This window comes from Macadamia integrifolia, chromosome 11 (assembly GCF_013358625.1).
Source record: "Macadamia integrifolia cultivar HAES 741 chromosome 11, SCU_Mint_v3, whole genome shotgun sequence".
Lineage (NCBI taxonomy): Eukaryota > Viridiplantae > Streptophyta > Magnoliopsida > Proteales > Proteaceae > Macadamia > Macadamia integrifolia.
The window spans coordinates 12966286-12971872 of record NC_056567.1 but is presented as its reverse complement, the minus strand read 5'-3'; the positions used below and the strand labels follow the sequence as shown (position 1 = coordinate 12971872).

Here is a 5587-nt window from a genome sequence, read left to right as displayed (position 1 = left end):
GTCTTCCTTGTCTCCCTTGCTTCTCCTTCGCTTCTTCTTATCCTCACCTTCTCTGCCATTAGATCTGTCATTGAAAATGATAAATTTCACTTCCTTGATTGCCTGGAAAGCTTCACGACTCTCGGATTCCGATTCTTCTTATTAATTACACAATTCCAGTATCGATTCTTCTTCCCTGGGTCTAATCCTCATCGGATCGTGATTGGAGATGGAAGATGGTGGAATGAAATTGGGGACTTTGAGGTTGGGATTGAGGTCTCTGTTTCTTCGCCGGGGACCCGTCAGAAAGCTGCTGCAGCTAAGCAGTTTATTAAGAATCAGTATAAGAACCATCTTCAAGGCCTTCAAGATCGTAAAGAAAGGTATAATTCAACTATTTGGTTCTCATTAACTATTCTTGAAATACCTCTTTCCGTTAGTTTAGGTTGACGGATATACTAAAGGAACATTGAAATTTATAAATTGAATTCAAATGCATATTCAGTTCTTTGATTATGAGTTATGAAACTGAAATTGCTCTACGTGAATGACCTCTTCCACTCTAATTTGTGAGAATCATGCTCATAACAATAATGGTGCTGATGACCATGTTAGTTCTACGTATTTGTTTGATCATATTGACATTTAAAGACGCATGCACACTCATTCTCTTTCTCTATTTCATATTTCCAGAAAAACTTGAGCTAGACAATACCCTGGAATTAATAATCTTTTAGAAAAGAAAGTGGGGTGGGGGATGGGAATAAAAAATTGCACAAATAGATCTTGAAGTCTTCAGTTGGACTTTCTCCCTATGGTAGTTAATTTGTAAGTGCATATTCAGTTACATTGACTTGGAGATACTCTGAAGTGATACAAATTGCACTATGTCATCATGAAATGTTCCCTACTATTTCTTAAAGAGGTTGAGTGATATTGCATTTGCTGTTTCTTGAGAGTTGGTAATATAGTTTCAAACTATTTTATTATAGATGCTGGGCACTTCAAAGGAGACCAAAAGAAGCTGAAATTTCAAATGAGGAACAGCAAGTGATGATGAGGAATTTGGACCGGAGAGAGACTGAGTATATGCGGTTGCAAAGACATAAAGTGGGCATCGATGACTTTGAGCTATTAGCAGTAATTGGAAAAGGTGCATTCGGTGAGGTACTTGTGAAACATGATAGGAGGAGAACTGTTAGATGTGATATTATCTGATATTATTAGAACCTGTCTGGAAATTTTTATTCTGATAACTTTTCTAGTGTAGAATTGAAAACTACCCTAGCACTTCCCTGTCTTTTAAAGTACATGACGGATAATATTAACTCAATATGAATCTAGATGAGAATGTAGGAAAGAGTGTGATTTCAATGTGAGCTGAAGTGTGTGCAAACATCTATAAATGGGCATTAGGTGTGCTTAAGGCTTGCTTTTCTTTCAAAGGGTGAGTATTTTTTAACAGATCAGTGGCTGTGGTATCGCTGGTACTTCTCTATTTACTTGTGCTATGTTCTATAGGAATAAGCCAAGGGTTGTAAGAGGATCATGAACTAAGGATCTGCATCAAGTATGATGGAATTTTGAGTAGATAGTCAAGACTTTGAGTGTGGATGGGTCTTCAGACAAGGACCATCAAGATCTTCTGTGTGGTTAATGAAAACCAGAAGTGGTCTGCCCATAATTGGTGGAATATCTTCAAAACTGAAATGTAGGTGATCTAGGTCAAAGATTAAGAAATAAATTTTTTTCTTTCTTTACTACATTTGTGTTTCAATTGTTAGACTCAAACAAGTCGCAGGATGACATTGCTAGGGAGTTCTGTGGCCTCTATCTAACCTGTTGAATGTGAAACCCAGTGGTTGGATATCCCTTTTTTTTTTCTTAATACTTAAATCATGCTTGTTATGATTTTAGATTTTGTGACGAGCATGCGTTATTCAACAAGAGAGGATGCTGTTAACCAGGAATCCACCAGAAAATGGCCAAGGAAGCTGTAAAATATGAAACTAAAATCAAGTCAATTTAATCAAGGCTATTTCCAGCCTGCTTCCAAACAAAATTTTCTGGCTGTTTAGTGCATAGAAATAGAAGCCCTATGAGTAAGTTTGGATATGCTCTGACGAGAATGTATACTAGATCATGGTTTCAAAAACCAGGATTGAGTGGAAATTTAGCTAGTCGATCTGCCCTTTCACCATGTCCAAAATCCTGATGAATCCGGTTTTTGTGGTTTATTTTCCCATAGTCAAGTTCTTCATTCTTCTGGCCAGTTCATGATTCTTTTTCTTTATTTTAAATCTTAAACTGCTAAACCTGGAGAATAATATGTATCAAAAGGAGCTGAATGGCTACTGTGTGGATGATTGAATGATTGTCACATAAAATCCAACAGCTTTGGTAACTTTATTTTCTTTTATCATACTATTTATTATAGGGGAGATTTATTATTTAAATTACTAGAATAATGGTTATTACTCTTTGGCAGGTTGCTTTCCCCCTATATTTTCATTGTCTATGAATTGCTTATTAAAATGCAGGTAAGACTTTGCCGTGCTAAAAACACTGGAGAAGTTTTTGCCATGAAGAAGTTGAAGAAATCAGAAATGCATAGTTGTGGACAGGTAAAAAAATCTCTAAACTAATGCCAGGTGAATGTTATATTTTGTGATAGTTTAGTAGCATAGCATTGTTTACACTTTCATAATAAATCAAATTTGTGAATCGACACATTCATTATATCCTTTTTCATTTTTTAATGAAATTCTTTAGCATTATACATGCTCTACTTGTTTTGTTGTTTGTGCATCTTGTTTTTATTAAATTTTTTCATTCTTCTTCTTTATTTCAGGTTGAGCATGTTAGATCTGAGAGGAACTTACTCGCTGAGGTTGACAGCCATTCCAGTGTAAAACTATTCTATTCTTTCCAAGATTCTGAATATTCTTTCCAAGATTCTGAATTTCTTTACCTTATCACGGAGTATTTACCTGGTGGTGACATCATGACCCTTCTAATGAAAGCGGATGTTCTTTCTGAAGATGTTTCAGGATTTTACATAGCAGAGAGAGCATTCTAGCCATTCATTCTATTCACCAGCATAACTATATTCACAGGTATAATGTTGATGACGTATAGAATCTGGTGTGACATAAGATCTGTTTTCTGTATCATAGATTTCTAGATTCTTGCTAGAAAGTTCTGAATGTATATAAACTTCTTGAGGTAGTCGATTTATCTGTAGTTGCCATAGTTCTAAACAACTGAGTTACTTTGATGCAAAGATTTTCTTTTGGAGAAATAGCAATAAAAAACAGTAGAACAATGAAGGGAAAAGTTTCAAATAATGCCCATAGCTACTCCACATTGGAAGTATTCTGAAATAAAGAAAAAGCAAATACAGTTTCAAATTCCATCCTCTACACACCCACACAAGACTTCAATATCCCCCACTGTAATGTCTTGTCTCAACCATCCAACTATTGATATAAAATTATCAAATAACCCTTTTTTTTTTCTTTTTTTTTTTTAATAATGCTAACTGAATGACAACTGCTTTCATGATAATATGATGTCCGCATAGAAAATGGCAAGTGTTGACCCGTTTTTCTGCCTCCCCCCCCCTTTGGATCCCTTATTTGTATGCCTGTTGCAGCCCCTTAGGCTAGATACTTTATTTCTTCTGGTAAATGTAGATTTTTAGCAACTTTAGAAGAACTATCTTTTGCAGTTTATCCATTCATATTATTTAAATATGAAGTAGATATAGAAATTTTTAATTCATAAAACTTTCCACAATGGAACATAGAATTTCTCATACAAATTTATCCTGCCTGCAGGGACATAAAGCCATATAACTTGTTGTTGGACAAAAATGGACATTTGAAGCTCTCAGATTTTGGCTTGTGTATGCCCCAGGATTGTAAATATTCAATAGTTTTGATGGATAATGAAGTCTTCAGTATTCAGGAATTGGACAAAATTGAAACTGAAGGACATTTTGATAGAGCTCCTTGGCTAATGCCAAAAGAACAATTACAGCAATGGAAACGCAATCGACGAGTATTGATATCATCCTTATCATATTTTATATCATTCACTCCTATGCAAACATCTTAAGCAAATGAAATTCTTTGGATTTGCATGGTTATATAAGTTAGATGTCTAGAACTACATATTGTTTTTTATGTTAATAATTGGACGTCATTAATATGTAGGCTTATTCTACTGTTGGAACTCTTGATTATATGGCACCTGAAGTATTGCTGAAGAAAGGATATGGAGTGGAATGTGACTGGTGGGACTGACTTCTGAAGTTATTTTTTGCGAATTGAATTTTTTCCTTACCTCATCTATCTAAATATTTTTGTTATAAGGTATTTCACACTTCCTGTCTATTTTAGGTGGTCTTTGGGGGCAATAATGTATGAGATGCTTATAGGTTATCCTCCCTTCTGTTCAGATGATCCAAGGATGACGTGCAAAAAGGTCAGGTGTATTTGTTGCTTATTGGGTATTTTACTGGAGTCATTCCCTTCCTTTTGCTTCCTTCATCCTGCGTAGTGATTTGATGTTTCTGTTGCGTAGCAGATAATAAACTGGAGAACATGCTTGAAATTCCTTGAGGAACCAAAAATATCAGAAGAGGCTAGAGATCTGATATGCCATTTACGAAGTGATGTTGACTCAAGGTTGGGAACCAAAGGAGTAGAGGAAATAAAGGTATATTATCTATTGGAAATGTAAATATAGTCTTTCATGCTAATTCAGATTGCTTTCTAACTCTTATTATCTTTCACATGATTGCCAATATTTGGTTGTTCATAGCATAATTCCCTAGTTAAATAGCGAAATAGGATTTGCTTACCCGAACCCCTTTAATTGGGATAAGGCTTAGTTCAGTTGAGTTGTATATCAGGAAGGCCCTCAGTGGATCCTTCTTCAATGATGTATTGAGTTCTCAATGATATGGTTGGGCTTGCTTGCCCTTATGCATATATCTTACACTTGTGAATTTACTCCTAGGATATTAAATGCTCTAGGTGTATATAGTTTTTTTCTTTTTATTCATAGTATGTATTTTAAGCTGGGCCAACAAAGTATTCTGATGCAATCTATTAATGATTATTCAGGCACACCCATGGTTTAGATGATTCAGCGGGACATGCTGTACCAAATAGAAGCTGCCTACAAGCACACAGTGAATGGAGAATTAAATACTCAAAATTTTGAGAAGTTTGATGAAGTGAGCTCTCAAACTTTATAGTTAATTCTCCTTTTGGTCTTTGTAAGTTAGGAGCATTATTGTAGCTTAAATTCCAGGTGCATTTGATGGAAGACATAGAACTGAAGTTTGGCATCTGTAAAACTGAATTACTATATAAAAAAAAGGATTTATTAAACAATAGGATTTTTCCCTGATGTACTTGGTGAGAATAATGAAAATCAATGATGTGCTTATTAGTCTAAGGGGTGTTATATTCATCTGATATACTAGAGGACCAATGTCAAACTGTTAAAGCTGTCTATTTTGTTCATTTTTGTATTTAATGTTTTCAGTGTAACTTCAGTGGATTTCTAGTCCATAAAAAGTGGAAAAAAAATCATA

At 34.9% G+C, this 5587-nt stretch overlaps 1 pseudogene; it reads left to right on the top strand.

Moving 5' to 3' along the window:
* Window positions 1-216: 216 nt before the first annotated feature.
* Window positions 217-5384, top strand: LOC122094290 (annotated as a pseudogene).
* The last annotated feature ends 203 nt before the right edge of the window (window positions 5385-5587 follow it).